This window comes from Nycticebus coucang, chromosome 1 (genome assembly GCF_027406575.1).
Source record: "Nycticebus coucang isolate mNycCou1 chromosome 1, mNycCou1.pri, whole genome shotgun sequence".
In the NCBI taxonomy this organism is placed as follows: Eukaryota; Metazoa; Chordata; class Mammalia; order Primates; family Lorisidae; genus Nycticebus; species Nycticebus coucang.
In genome coordinates this window covers 136,157,910-136,174,359 of record NC_069780.1, presented here as the reverse complement: position 1 = coordinate 136,174,359, position 16,450 = coordinate 136,157,910, and the positions used below count along the sequence as shown (strand labels likewise).

General features: G+C 38.1%; 1 protein-coding gene across 3 annotated transcripts in view; it reads left to right on the top strand.

Moving 5' to 3' along the window:
* The window catches only part of TNPO1 (transportin 1), a 101,540-nt gene extending 95,541 nt beyond the window's left edge, over positions 1 to 5,999 (top strand). For all 3 annotated transcript variants that reach the window (XM_053588968.1, XM_053588982.1, XM_053588974.1), the window contains one exon: positions 319 to 5,999. The gene's annotated coding sequence lies outside the window, so the exon portion shown is untranslated. The remainder of the gene's footprint in view (positions 1 to 318) is intronic.
* The last annotated feature ends 10,451 nt before the right edge of the window (positions 6,000 to 16,450 follow it).

Sequence of the window (16,450 nt, the reverse complement as noted above, 5' to 3'; positions counted from 1 at the left end):
CTTATTTTGCACAATGGGATAAAAATTAGACTGATAGCATCACACAGGGCACATTTCATCTGTACAAAGTAACAGCATGCTTTTGTGTGTTCCCATCTTCAGCTCACTTTTCATAATCTGATGCAGGTGACAATTCAGAGCCATAGGAGAAGGAAGCAGCATGGTTATAATTGACTAGCATGATCTTAGGCAATTTGTCCAATTTCTCATTTTCTTTGTAGGTAAAAATAGCATTATTTGATTAATTTTGTGTTCCACTGACTTTGAAAGAGAGACAATTGTTAAAGATAAATTGCTTTTGTTCTTTTTTTTTTATAGGTCCTTCGGTCTTGGAGACTATGAGGGAGCCTCTGCACCCAGGGAAAATGTTACCCTTTACAGGGGGGAAGGGTAAACCAGTAGGGAATACAGTACAATCCCAACCCTACTGGGAGGGGCGGGAGGGAGGTGTTGCCGTCACTGTATTAAGTCGATGTTGGGAAACGTTTTAACATCTGGAGCTTTTGTGGGTGGAAATCTGTCTCCAATTACAACTCCGCACTGGATGTGAAGAGGAAAAAAAAATGTTCAGTCTGCTCACAAAACAGTACATTCTGGAATATTATGGGGAATTGTACCAAAACAAGAACCATATAAATGATGCATAGGGATAAGAACGAGGAAAAATTCTATAGCGCACAATAAAGGAAACCTGAGGGGGTTACAAACAGTAAAGAAGCTTTTTTTTTTTTATTCAAAGATTTTTATATACATTTTCCCACATGCTGGGTCATTGTTTTGCATGCTGATGAAGAACTACACAAACGAAACTAATAAGAGTTAAAATCAGCTTGCCTTCCCAAAGTAGAAGCAGGTTCTTGGAAGTTACAATTTAAGGTACCCCCCCCCCCCCAAAAAAAAGTTGGAAATAAAACAAAACAAATTTAAGCAAAGAAGCACCCTGTGAAATGCCAAATGAGTCACTCCTTTTACCTTTGTGGGGTGGGCAGGGAGGGAAGAATTGGGGGTGGGCGTATCAAACTAAAGATGACATCTTAATTTTACATTAAACATAAATGTAGTGGATATAATTTGATGTTCGTACTTTATTAGATTTAATTTCTAGGCCAAGATGTTATTTTTAAAGTGCAGTTTAAGGTTCAGGCATGCATTCTGGCTCATAGTGATTGAAAGTAATTTAAATTAGTGGGGAAGTAGCATGCTTGCATCACATAGAGTGAGGTTGGTATTCATTTACCTATGTTGGCGCCAGTTTGTGTTGCAGTTTACCAATTCAATATAGCCCTGCATTTAAAATTCCTTTTTAAGATTTGTGGATTTTATTTTTATTGAGAATATAGGTATATAAAGTACTGTAGTTTACAGCTAGGCCTTGAAATATCTTTTTTTAGGATCTGTTAGGAATAAGATTGATATTGTATTGTGTGTAACCTGCACAATGTGGAAAGCTGATATACCTGTGCAAAATCTTTGCCTCTGTGCTGTCAGTGTGATGTGCTTTCTGCATGGTTATATACTACTAGTGATTTTATCAAAACTTCAAAATATAAATTACATGGTAAAAGATCTGTAAAAGGCTGCATAAATGTTAGTTGGCACATAAAGACAATTGTAGATGTTGAAAATGATTGCTATATTTCAGTGTTTATCCCCACTCAACATAATGCCTTCTAAGCTTTTTTTTTCTTTTTTTTTTTCAAAGCATGATCTTAAAGATATGTTTAAGTTAATGGATGTAATGCAGGGTTCCTACACTGTATTGGCGCATGTTGGTGGCCCTCTGTGCCCTAGATATATGCACACGGGTGCAAGTTAAAAGCTACAGAGTGAAAGTTGGTTTGGATCCTCTTCATTTCATTTGTTTAGCTTTTCTGTTATTTTTCTCTACTTAACATGTATTCCTGTGAATAAATCCTTGTTAAGTTAACCCTTTACTTTTCCTTTCATGTGTATTTTCTTATATACTGTGAATGTGAAACCTAACTGGTACACTTGATCTTGTGTCCATATGAAAGTGCAAGTCTTTATTAATTAGGATTGCCTGAACAGTGTATCCCATGATGATGAAGGAAAATGGAGAGATTTTTCTTTTTAACTCTGCTGGTCAGATATGAAGCCACGCCTTTCCATTTTTCAATGCTGCATATTTAATCTGCAACAAAAATGTTAAGCCATAACAGCCTTTTTATATTTTAGTTTGTCACCTTTGCATTGCAGAATAAATACTGAATAACCATTTTTATAAGCAGTTGCTCCTCTTTGCATGGTTCTATTCTCTAAAAGTGTTGAATGATACAGCCATTGCACTGAAGTTTGAGCTGTGTGCGTGTGAATTTAAAAGTACTGTTTCAAAAAATTTCAAATGCATGGTAGCATGCAGAAAGGTTTTTGTGTGTGTGTGTGTGTTTAACGTTCTTTCACCTTCCTTCCTTTACTTTGGCTTCGCAAATTTCAGTCTGTAGATCCTGAAATTAAATTATTTTATAATGCCCAATTTTTATATAAGTTGGATTCAAAGGGTTTGTGGCGTTTTGCTTTCTAGTACCATTGCTTCCCTAGAAGCCAAAAAAGTGATTCCTATTTAATCTTTGATAAACTGCATAGGGTAGCTATTTTATTCTACAATGTCATCCTGTAGTTCTTCAAATACTTTTTAGAATCTAATAGTCCAGATATTTTAATATTCTGGAATAGGTAATATTTTAAATTAAAAGAAATGGCCAGATTTTTCTCTAAACAGTTAAGCAAAAACAACCTTTAGTAAAGTTACATGAGCCTATGATTCACAATTTTATATTCACTAAAGCAGTATTGTCACCTGTCTGATTAAAATTAGTTTAAGCAGATTAAATACCTCTTTAAGAATGTGTTCATTTTTGTGGTCACTTGACCTGTTTTTAAATTGAAAGGAAATTTAATTAAATAGAAAATAAAAAGTAAATATGACTGACAACCTGAGAGTGGGTTGGGGTTTTTCTATTTTTTTCCCCCTAGAGTTTATCGTTTCTTTCCTAATTTATATTATATTTCAGATACATAGGGTAGCACAGGAATTTGCAGAATCCATTTAAGTTATCTATTGAGGTAAGCTCTGATTTAGCATTTATTGTGATAAAACCTAGTACATCATGGGATATATGTAAAACAACTTAATTTTTGTGGTGTAGTCTTACTAGTTTTGAGTGTTGACTGAATGTGAAATTGTGAGTTTGTCTTTGTTACATTCCAGTGTTTCTGCCTCTTGGCATGCTTAAAGCACGGCTTACTTCATCTGCTCCTTACACACTAAAATGCTCTTAGTGTGCTCAACTACAAAAATAGCCGCTGCTAAGTGATGTAGATTTTCTACTTGAATATTTTTATGTTGTAGGAACCTCAGGAGGTCAGTGTTTACTGTTTTATATATGCCTTCTTTTTCCTGTTTGAGCTTCTCTCTTTGAAGGATTCTAACAGAATAAAAGCTGCTGATCAACCTAAGTTGGAAACAGAAAGTATATTTAATATAATTTAAATGCATATTTGGCGGTTCCATATTACAGCCCATTAGCAAGTAAACTTTGTGCCACAAGTATCATTTATTCAAGAAAGAATTTTGCTTTTTGTATTGTCTAATCTCTTTAATGACTTCATACTGTAAAAAGAAATCACTTTTTTAATATTTTTAGTTGGTTATTTCCCAAATAATCAACATGTAAATAATCTTTAAGAGCCAGTTCTGATGCTTTACATTATTGCTACTTGATTTTGTTACGCCAGTTATATTTCAGAAGAATAGATTTTTAAAACACTTAACCAAGCCATTACATCTTTAAAACAAAACAAGTAGCATACAGTTTTGTAATTAACGTATTGATAAACACTGTGATGGGTTTGTTTTCTCTTTTTTTTTTTTTGGTTAATTTTTTTCATTGATCTGAATTGCTTAAATTGCATATATTGTAAAATAGGATCAGATGTATATTTTAAAGCAATTTCAGCTAACTTTCCTCTTGAAATGCTTTGTCTACTCAGTTATAAAATATTCAGATACAAGTTTTATCTCAGGTGAATACTCGTGTATCTTTTTTACTTTGGTGACATATGCTTATAAAGGTCATCATACTTAAATTCTTTGGGTTTTCGCGTATTTCATTGAGATTCATTATCATGCTTCCTATCAATCTAGCAGATGCGGTGGTATAAAGCCATCCCCACAGTCCTTTTGCATGCAGGTATACCTAAAAGAGAGTTAAATTTGGTCCTCATTTTCTCTAAACCCTACAATAAGAAAGTGGAAGATTGCTTCTCTATATAAAATTATCCTGCAAAGCAGAAATGCCAAAATTAAACTAATTATGTCTTAAGTCCTTAAATGTATGTCCTTTGCCATGAAAAGGCAAGAAAAAGTGTTTTGGGGTTTTTGTTTGTGGTTTTGTTTTTTTTCTTTTTTCTTTTTTTTTTTTTTTGCTTCATGTAGTTAATCTATATTATTCATATTGAATGTATTAACAGATAATGGTGCAAAAACATTCTTCCCAAGAGAAGAGTGTATCATGCATAATTGCAGTTTCAATCCTTCCTTTGGTATAGTACTTCAAGACACACAGCTTTGCTTATTGAAATATTTTTGCAAGTAATACAAGAGGGGAAAACACTAATTGTTGCTACTAGTGATCTTAATAAAATGTAGGCTTGTATACTTTAAGGGAACTGTGGTCTTCAGATAGTTAAGGGCCTGGGATAACTTAGGTGAAAAGTCAGATTAATAATGAGCTGTGTTAACAATATTATCTGGTAATAATGCCATGCAATATAGCAATGTATTATTAGTGCATTTCATAGTATATTAAATATTCAGATACTTCTAATGCCTCTTTAAAATTTTTACATAAAAGTTAGTTTTACTCACCTGTACACTTTCCAGGTTACTTGCGACTAATTTTTTCAGTCTTACTTAGATCTTTCCCCCATTGGCATTACTTATGTAGATCTATGCCTAATTATTATACATATAAATTTTTAAACTATACATTTAAATTACAGCAACTGTTGTGGTTTGTATCCCAGAATGTATTTTTTTTAAAGATGCATAATAGTTGAATGTATGCATGATTTTGAGAGGTTAAAATGGTGATTTTTTTTTCACCTCTTGTACATTTTAAAACCAAGCCAAATCTGTTTGCCAAGCAGTATATTGCTAATTAGAAAACTAGTAGTAGTCTTCCTTTTACTACAGTTTTGATTTATTTGCCATAGAATTCCCTTATACTGTGGCTTGGTATTATATAGGATTAGGTATTTTATAAGTCTTAATCTTTCTTTAAAGCTTACTATATAACATGGTTAGCCTATAAGGCAATCAGTGTTGGTCCCCTTCTAATAGCAGCCTCATAAAGGGTTCCACTGTATTTTCCTCAGAATACTTTGTTGTTTTCCTTCGTGGATATATAACCAAATTGAGCTTGGATGATTTTAATGGAGATAATTAGATAATACTGTGTACTTAATTTTACTTAATAGAATACCATCTTGTGAGAACAGACGTTTAAATGACTTCACTTCCTATTACAAAACAGTTTTACAAGTAATATGTTAACATCGGGTGCAATAATTTAGTAGTGTTAGCTTTAGTTACAAATAACTGGATCTTTCTGCTGACAACTTAGGTTGTATGAGTTATGCTTAAAAGCTTTAAATCTGATGTTTCCTGTACCTGCCACACTATGTTAGAATGTGTCCTTCAAACATACCTTCCTGCAATTTCTCAAACTGTACTAAATTGATATTCCTTGAAGTCTAACTCTGTGCTAACAGATCTTCATTTTAAATAGAATATGGTTTTAATTTTTGATAAGCTGCTGAATTTTAAAGAGAGTTTTTTGGGGCCACCAAATATTTTGGATCATGCAGAGAATATATATTGTACTGTAGTAATTTTGTATTTACATTTGTATGATGTGACATAATAGATGTGAATGTTAATCACTGCTTGACTATGTTAATAAAGTTGTTTAACTATAGATGTTGCACTCTGATTTTTAATGAAAGGAAATGAGCTCATTTTCTCCTCCATTTTGGGTCCAGGTAGATCTTGTGGGGTTTTTTCTTGTTATTTTGTTTAAAGTTTTTTTCCTTTTAGCTGACGCATTAGTACACTGTTGTTTAGCATCATTTATTCTTTAAATCTAGTATTTGCTTATTTGTATAGTACAGCAAAAACCGATTTTCCCCACAGTTTAACTTAATTTCTGTTACTGATAAATTTTAAACAGTTGATTCTAGGTTCATCTGTTTGAAAATGGGGAAGATACTACAAAAAGGAAAGTAAGGTGAAATTGTGAATATAAAACACTGATTTAAGGACAGATTGCATGAGTGTGTATGAATGTATGTCTATTTAAGGCTTCCTGTATATCCTTCAAAAAATTAAGACTTGTAATTTTGGAAATTAACATTATAAAAGTTTCCTCTTCAGGTTGATTTTACTCCATTAATACAGTTGCATGATGCTAATTAAAATTAAATGTATTACTACATTTCAGGGAATATGTGTAAATAATTGTCAAGTAGTCTAGAGATTTAGAGCATTTTAGACCAGGAAGGAACCTAAAATTAGATCAGTGTAGCCCAAAAACTTTAAAGTAAATTTGGGGATTTTTTTTTCCCTTGGTTTACCTACATGTGAAAATATTCAAGATACTTCCATTGTGTTGACAAGAAAATTGAAACTTGAGTCTCATGTACTAAAGTACCTCTTTAAGAAATATTTTGTGAGAAAATAATTTGTGATTTCAGAATTTATGACTTATTAGAATTAGCCATTTATTGTTTAAGAGTCTGATTTGCTGCTACGGTCTTAAGGAAATTGTGCCGAAAGCCAAAAATCCTTTCTTTGTTAAGTCTTTAATTTCGTTTCATTAAAACTAAAGTCCTATCAGTTTCATGCAGATGATTCCCCCCCCCTCCCCCAATCAGTCAAAGTGATTCAACTTTTGGATATAGGTCTGTCTCTTGCCTAGGTTAAAGTGAAGTGGCATCATCATAGCTTATTGCAACCTTAAACCCCTGGGCTTTGTAGCAGTCCTCCTCCCTCAGCCTCCTGAGTACATGGGACTTCAGGCATGCACTGCCCCACTTGGCTAATTTTCTTCTGCTCCAGAGAGTAAGGTCTGCTGTTAGCCAGGCTGGTCTTGAGCTCATGACCTCAAGCAGTCCTGCCTTGGCCTCCCAAAGTGCTAGGATTTACAGGTGTGAGCTTCTGAACCCAGCTAAATCATCTTAATTTTCTAACGACATAACATTTTTACCTTAGACTAAATTCATAACCTGACTTTTAACAATTTACATTTCATGTATTTCTTTAGGGCTGCCTAGAAGGGTGACAGCACTATATAACTCTTGACTCGGTGCCTGTGGCTCAAGCAGCTATGGTGCCAGCCACATACCTGAGCTGGCGGGTTGGAATCCAGCCTTGGCCCACCAAACAACAATGACAACTGCAACCAAAAAATAGCCAGGCGTTGTGGTGGGCGCCTGTAGTCCCAACTACTTGGGAGGTGGAGGCAGGAGAATCATTTGAACCCAGGAGTTGGAGGTTGCTGTGAGCTGTTACGCCATGGCACTCCACTCCACCCAGGGTAACAGCTTGAGGCTCTGTCTCAAAAAAAAAAAAAAAAAACTATAGCTCTTGAGTTTGGATTTCCTTTGGGTAATTGACAATGGAATATGGGAATTGCTGAGGCTCTGCTATTTTTTAGTCCTTCCTCTCTGAATCTGTTAACTTGATGTGAAAATTTAAGAACCTCCTTGAAACATATAAGCAGTTCGACATAATCACAATTTGGAAATTTAACACAATTTCTAAGTCATCAGTAAGAATGATACAAAGAATTGTTATACCTAAGAACCTTTAGGTTTTATGCCAGTCATTAATGAAATTCACTTATGTATATTAATAGCAATCTTACTCTGATGATTTAAATTTTAAGTATTTTCTAGTTTTATGTTGCTTTTTGAACTTCCTTTATTACCAAGTAATTTTTAAAAGGCAAGTAATAGTTTTAAATGAATTTTAATACAACTGCCCAATGATACATTATTGTTACTATTTCTATGGACGGGGCGGCGCCATATACCGAGGGTAGCGGGTTCAAACCCAGCCCAAGCCAAACTGCAACCAAAAAATAGCCAGGCTTTGTGGCAGGCGCCTGCAGCCCCAGCTGCTCAGGAGGTTGAGGCAAGAGAATCGCCTAAACACAAGAGCTGGAGGTTGCTGTGAGCTGTGCGATGCCACGGCACTCTACGGAGGGCGGTAAAGTGAGACTCTGTCTCTACAAAAAATATATATATGTATTTCTATGGACATACGGTGAATTTGTGCATTGTTTTTAGTTGCGCTGTATTCACATTTCCTGGTCAACAAATATACATTGACAGTCTATGTGGTTATCTGTAAACAATTTATGTTAATTGTCTTACTATTGTTGAACATTCAGAAGTTATTTCTTTTTTCAGTTTTTTGGCGAGCGCTGGGTTTGAACCCGCCACCTCTGGCATATGGGGCCAGTGCCCTACTTCTTTGAGCCACAGGTGCTGCCCTCAGAAGTTATTTATAATTTTTCACTCTAAGAAATAAAGTTGTAGGCTGAGCACAGTGGCTTACATCTGTAATCCTAGCACTCTGAGAGACCCAGCCAGGTAGATAGCTTGAGCTCAGGAGTTCTAGGCCAGCTGAGCCAGAGCAAAACCCAGACCCAATCTCTACTAAAAATAGAAAAAGTAGCCCAGTGTGTGACAAGCGCCTGTAGTCCTAGCTACTTGGAAAGCTAAGGCAGGAGGATCGCTTCAGCCCAAGAGTTAGAGCTCACAGTGAGCTATGTTGATGCCGAGGCATTCAACCCCAGGGCGACAGAGTAAGACTCTGTCTGAAGAAAAAGAAAAAAAGTTGTGAGCGTGGGCGGCAACTGTGGCTCATAGGAATAGGGCGCCCCATATGCCAGAGGTGGCAGGTTCAAACCCAGCCCCGCCCAAAAACTGAAAAAAAAAAAAAAGTTGTGTCCCCATGCTTAAATGTTTGCATACATCTGCAGTGATTTCTTAGTGGAATTTACCAGGTCAGAAGGAGTTGGTATAGTCAAATTACCTTTCAGTTAAGTTGTACCAATTTTCATGTTCAGCACCTACTGCAATGGGTGCTGTCATGTGTGCTGGAAGTGTGATAGATGATCATGATTTTCTAACTTTATATTGTGGAATCTTATGTGAAATTTATGTTTTCACTTTATCGCCCTCTGTAGAGTGCCGTAGCATCACACAGCTCACAGCAACCTCCAACTCCTGGGCTTAGGTGATTCTCTTGCCTCAGCCTCCCGAGTAGCTGGGACTACAGGCACCTGCCACAACGCCCGGCTATTTTTCTTGTTGCAGTTTGGTTGGGGCCGGGTTTGAACCCACCACCCTCATATATGGGACTGGCGCCCTATCCACAGAGCCACAGGCACCACCCAGTTTAATGAATCTTATATAGCAGATAATGTTCCCTGGTCTGGTGAAATTTATATTCTATTGTAAGGAGACAGATAAGTAAACTAGTGTTACATGGTAGCAGGTGCTAGTGAGAAAAAGGCAGGAGATGGAAGATAATGGTGATAGGAAGGAGAGGCTTACTTTTTCAAATGAGGTAAGGAAACAAGGTTTGGGAAGGTTTCATTTGAGTAAAAACCTGGTGCAGTGAGCCTGTGGATGTCTAGAGGAGAGTATTTCAGGTAAAAGGAACAATAAGGACAGATGCTCTTGAGACAGTAATGTGTTTGATGTATATTGCAAATGAAAAGCACTCAGAGCAAGGGGTAAGAGTAGTAAATTGGGTCTAAGAGGTAACTGAAGGCCAGATGGTATTTTCATTTTCCAAAGGAAGCATAGATTTTTATATTAATATAAATTACATATGCAAAAAAAATCTTAAGAGGGCGGCACCTGTGGCTCAGTGAGGAGGGCACCGGCCCCATATGCCCAGGGTGGTGGGTTCAAACCCAGCCCCGGCCAAACTGCAACAACAACAACAAAAAAAGTAGCTGGGCGTTGTGGCAGGCGCCTGTAGTCCCAGCTTCTCGGGAGGCTTGAGGCAGGAGAATCGCGGAAGCCCAAGAGTTAGAGGTTGCTGTGAGCCATGTGACGCCACGGCACTCTACCCGAGGGGGATACAGTGAGACTCTTATCTCTACAAAACAAAAAAAAGAACCATCTTGCTTCCAAAACAGCACCTTGCAAAAAGAGAGAGATTGAAAACATAATGTATTATAATTCTGAATTCTGATACCTGTTTTGATCTGTTTCCTTAATAACAACCAGAGTAGTAGGCCCAACAGGGAAAATATCTATAGTGAGTAGAGTTCCAAAACTAGTGAATTCGGCATAATGGTAAAGAGGCTACAACGAAAGTGCTTTGTTAAGTAAAGTTCAGAGAAAGCAAATGAGCAGAATTCTATCAGCATTTAACAGCTTGGCATGTAATTAGCAGGGAAGGTCAGAATAATTTCAGCAGGTTCCAAATTCCTGAAAAAAGAATCCTGAGTGCTACAAAGGAAGAATACATAGAAAAGGGACAGAATTCTTATAAATACTTTGAGAGATTAAAAAAATAAAACATTCACAGAAAAAGACATGCCAAAAATCCCGGAGGGTTTACAACACAAGTGGTTTACTAGGCAAGTCCACCACAGCCCTGCCCGGAAAGGACAGGACAGGACAATGAAGGCCAGTTGGTATTGGTCCGTGTTACACTTGAATGTAAGAAGGGGCCATTGAAGGGGTTTGGGGTAATATAATTGATTAGGAATAGATTATAGCTCAAGGTCAAAGCAGGTGGAGTGCTTGGGTTGATACTGTGAACAGGGGAAAGGTATTGATGCTTGAATCAGGGTGTTAGTGGGGAAGGTGAAAAGTGGTTGGATCATCTGGCTGTGTTTGAAGGAGGAATCAGTCAAGATTTGCCAACATACTGGGTATGGGTTGTGAGGGGAGAATTATGGATGGCTCTCAAGACTTCAGGTCTGGCTTGAGCAGCTGGAAGGATGGAATTGCCGTTAACCAGAATAGGAAAGGTCGAGCATTGGTTGAGATATCTGTGAGGTGAAGTAAAGTAAGCCGTTTTGGAGTTTGGAGAAATAGGCTCAAAATGAGACTGGAAATGGGTATATAAATGGTGCCTCAAACTAGGAAACAAGGACATTTGGCAATTGGAAAAATTAACAATGGCAGAGACTAAACCTGAAACACTCCAACTGAAGAAAACCAAAGGAACATAGTATTGTGGTGTATAGGTGGTGGTCTAGGCTGAGAATGTACTTTGCATTTAACAATGTAAAGTCATAGATTTTGGCAGATTGTTGCATGGCTATAGAAGCAGCGAAATGATGCCCTGTCATTCCTCTCTCTAAAGTTTATTAGAGAGCTTGAGCTTCCATTTTCCTCAAGTCCAAGTTAAATGGCTTTGCTTTTTTAAAAACTGAATTGTTAGGAAATTCCGAAGTTTGTGAGAAGTGAGTAGGCCAAAGTGGCCTCAGATAGATTATTTCCCTAAACAGTTAACCAGCGTATGTCAAAATTCATAATTAAACACTTAACATGCCTACAAAAACTGAGTGACTGGTTTTTGTGACTAGACAAGATTATTGTACTTATTTATTTATTTATTCATTTTGAGGCAAAGTCTCAAGCTGTCGCCCTGAGTAGCGTGCTGTGGCATCACAGCTCACAGCAACCTCAAACTCTTGGGCTTAAGCGATCCTCTTGCCTCAGCCTCCCAAGTAGCTGGGACTACAGGTGCCCACCACAACACCCGGCTATTTTTTGTTTATAGTTGTCATTGTTGTTTGGCGGGCCCTGGCCAGATTCGAACCCACCTACTCTGGTGTATGTGGCTGGCGCCATAGCTGCTTGAGCTACAGGCACTGAGCCAACAAGATTATTTTAGAGTTCATATGAAAAAATAGGGCAAGCCAAAAAATTATTTTAAAAAGCATTTAGGGTGTGGGACGATCCTGATAATTTTTAAATTGTGACTACAAGGTAACTAAAACTGGTGATGCATATTAGGCAGCTTGAAAGAGCTATATCCTGAAGCAAATCTAAATACACATGAAACGCATATTTTACTTCATATTAATGAAAAAAGATGGTTTATTTGTGTAAGTGTTATGAAAACTGGGTGGAAATATTTGCAAAGAAAGTTGGATTCGTGTCATACTGCATAACAGAATTGTAGATGGCTCAGAGAAAAGTACAACAGGCTCGGCACCTGTGGCTCAAGCAGCTAAACACCAGCCACATACACCTGAGCTGGCAGGTTCGAAGCCCACCAAACAACAATGACGGTTGCAACCAAAAAACAGCTGGGCGTTGTGGCAGGTGCCTGTGGTCCCAGCTACTTGGGAGGCAGATGCAGGAGAATCGGTTGAGCCCAGGAGTTGGAGGTTGCTGTGAGCTGTGATGACACAGCACTCTACCAAGGGCAACAGCTTGAGGCTCTGTCTCAAAAAAAATAAAAAAAGTACAACGTTAAACTTCAAATTTCTTAGTAATGAGGGGTAGGCATTTCTAGATATGAGACAAAACCCCAAGGTCTTGAAAGAAAAGATTGACATTAAAAAACAAATTTAATTTGTTTGTTTCACAGAACAGAAAAATGGTTAATTTCCTAAGTTACAAAGCACCACAAGTCAGTAGGACAACCCAATAGGAAAAACAGGCAAAGGGTATAAATAGTCCATGGGAGATTTTAAAGATACTCAGTCACTTGAACTCTTAACTACAATTAGATTGTTTCTGCCTATTGACAAAGGGCAAAAAGGCTTAGTAATAGGCTATTTTATCTAGGGAATATAGAAATGGGTATTCATACATAGGTAGTGAGTGGGAGCAAATTAAGTACAAGATGAATTTTATATATCCTTGACCTATAAAATTATCCCCCAAGTACTTAGCCTACATGATAGCTCGTACACGACTGGAAAGGTACTAAGGATCTTCGCATTCACAGAATTGGTAAAGTTCAAAAGCTCACGTTATACCAGTTGTTGATACTGCGTGATGGAGGAACAGGAGCTTATAATTCTGATTTAGTACAATTACTTTGGAAACCAGTTTGTCGTTACCTAATAAAGTTGACCGCTTGGACACCTAAGAAACAGTTCCTCCCCCCTCCCCTCAAAGTGTATATATACCTCACATAACCATGTATGCCAGGAAACAATATGTCAGCATTGCAGTAGCAGAAGTAAAGGAACTCAAATGCCTGATAGAAGTGGGTGAATTAGTGCTGAGCAAAAGAAATCAGTCTCAGAATACTGTATATACACTAAAGTCATTCTAGAAAATGCAAAAACTAAGCCATTGACATGTATAATGCAAAATTAATATGATTACATCTTTGAGGGAAAGCTAATGATGCAATAATGAAGGGTGTAGGTGTTGGGTACATCGATAATTCATTTTATTTAGTAAACTTAAGTACTTTTGCTCACTTTGAAGGCACTTTTTCCCAAATAGGGAAGTTTATCTAAGACGCTGGCTTCTCAACATTTACTTCCTTATTTGAAGGTAAAAATTAGCACTTGTTCAAAGGCCTCATTTTCTTCCATGTGTGCTAGGATTTTAAAAGCATTTCTATTTTTGTTAAACCTTACACTTTTATCAACTGTAGGCATGCACATTTTCTTTAAATTTTTTTGTTTGTTTGTTTTGTAGAGACGGAGTCTCACTTTTTACCCTCAGTAGAACAGCTCACAGCAACCTCCAACTCCTGGGCTTAGGCGATTCTCTTGCCTCAGCCTCCTGAGTAGCTGGGACTACAGGCGCCCGCTACAATGCCCAGCTATTTTTTTGTTGTTGCAGTTTGGCCAGGGCTGGGTTTGAACCCGCCACCCTCGGTATATGGGGCCAGCACCACTTTGTTTAAATACTTAAACTTTAATTTTCTTCCTTTTTTTTTGGTTGCAGTTTGGCTGAGGCTGAGTTTGAACCCGCTGTCCTCAGTATATGGGGTCGGTGCCCTACGCACTGAGCCACAGGCGCCGCCCTTAAACTTTAATTTTCTTGAGATTCTCTTAAGGATCTTAAGATAAAGCTTAAGCTATACCTGGTGACACAAATAAAAATAGTTCCACCAGAGGGAGCCATTTACCTAGATTAACCCTGGAATGTTAGCATTTAGACTATGTCTTGTAGGAATTTAAGGTATATACATATAATGAGTATACTTCTACCCCTTAGGCTTTTTCCCCTCAACATAGCATTTTTCCCACAACAATAACATTGGGTACATCTTTTAGAGCAGTTTTTAAATTGCCATTCTTACCTTGGGATTCAGGGAACCTTCCAAATGTTTCCATGACTCCCAAGTATAGGATGTATGATCTAAATAGGGCATCTCAAACATTGATGTACATATGTGTTGCCTGAGAATCTTGTTAAGGTACCCTGATTAAGTCTGGATTGGCCCTGAGAGTGTGCATTTCTCATAGGCTCCCAGGTCATGACTTGCTGCTTGTTTATGGACCACTTGAAGTTAACAAGCACCTAGAAGGTTCTTGGGGAAGTGTGAAGTTCCTTTATAACATGACTAAGGTTCATCGTGAAAACGTCACAAGAGGACAGGGGCTTTGTATTTTTGTTTGCTCAAAATGTCTATAGTAGCCTGAATAATTTCTAAAAGTAGATGCTTGATAAATATTTGTTGAATGAATGAGTGAGGACAGTGTCTAAGTGCTTTACGTGCATTGACTCATTTATTTCTCTCTCTCTCTGTCTCTCATATACACACACACCCTGTGCGCACACAGCTCCTGCCCCATTGACTTCTGTGTTCTTCAAACACAAAGTGAGGAGAGAGCCTTAAGGCCTTCATACCAGCTGGGGATGGCTGCATGCTCCCGTATCCCAGCTACTGGGGATGCTGACCTGGGAGGATCACCAGAGCCCTGGAGTTCCAGGCTGCAGTGAGCTATGGCAGCACCGCTGCACTGCAGCCTGGGCAACAGAAGAGAGTCTCCAAACATGGGGGAGGAGCTGGGTTTGAATCATCTCTCTTAACATCTGAACTGCTCTTGCCTTTTTATTCACATGGCTGGCTCCTTTTGTTCATACACCCTCCCACAGCAGCCTTTCTTCAGCACCCACTCTAACCTACAAATAGTTACCTGTTACATATCCCTGTTTTCTCTTTTTTTTTTTTTTTTTTTTTTTTGAGACAGTCTTACTTTGACACCCTCAGTGACAAAGTTTTATTTTTTCTTTCTACCTTATCTTTTATGTGTCACTTAAAATAGTGGAACCTTGAAACTCTTGGGCTCAAGCGAGTTTCTTGCTTCAGCCTCCCAAGTAACTGGGACTATGGGCTCCTGCTCAGCTATTTTTAGAGACAGGGTCTCGCTCTTGTTCAGGCTGGTCTCAAACCTGTGAGCTCAATCAATCCACCCGCCTCAGCCACCCAGAGTGGTAGGGTTAGAGGCATGAGCCACCGCACCCGGCTTCCTGTTTTATTTTTCTGTGTAACATTTGTTTAGTTATCATGTCTGAGTCTCTTCCAATCTGTGATAGTTTGTCTTGTTTTTCATATCTTGACAGTTGAGTATTTAGATATTTTGTAGAATATTTCTCAATGTGAGGTAGTCTTTGATATTTTCTCATTATTAAACTGGAGTTAAAGCGTTTGGGGAGGAATATAGGTGAAGTGTCCTTGTTGCATGATATGGGAGTATATGATATCGACAAGAATTGTCACTGGTCATAACTTTGATCATTTTGTTAAGGCGATGTCTACCGGGTTTCTCTGCACTAAAGTTATAACTTGTCCCTTTCCATATTCCATTCTTCAGAAGTGAGTCATCGAGTGCAGCCTTCACTCAAGAAGACCAGAATTAGGGCGGCACCTGTGACTTGGTAGGGCGCCGGCCCCATATACCAAGGGTGGCGGGTTCAAACCCGGCCCCGGCCAAACTGCAACAAAAAATAGCCGGGCGTTGTGGCGGGCACCTGTGGTCCCAGCTACTTGGGAGGCTGAGGCAAGAGAATCTCCTAAGCCCAGGAGTTGGAGATTGCTGTGAGCTGTGTGATGCCACGGCACTCTACTGAGGGTGATAAAGTGAGACTCTTGTCTCTACAAAAAAAAAAGATCAGAATTAAACCCCACCTCCTAGAAGGGGAAATGTCTGCATGTATTATTTGGAATTCTTCTCTAAAGAAGATGGTCCCTTCTCCCTTATTAATTAATCATTCCTATCAGTATGGACTAATGAGGATGTGTTATATTCTGGGTTATAATCTAGGATCATTTTGTGGTTCAAATTATTTGGACTTAGATCATTAGGACCACTTTTAGAGTGGTTTCTGTGTACTTTTCACATGCAGGGGTCCTCAAACTTTTTAAACAAGGGGCCAGTTCACTGTCCCTCAGACGGTTAGGAGGGCCGGA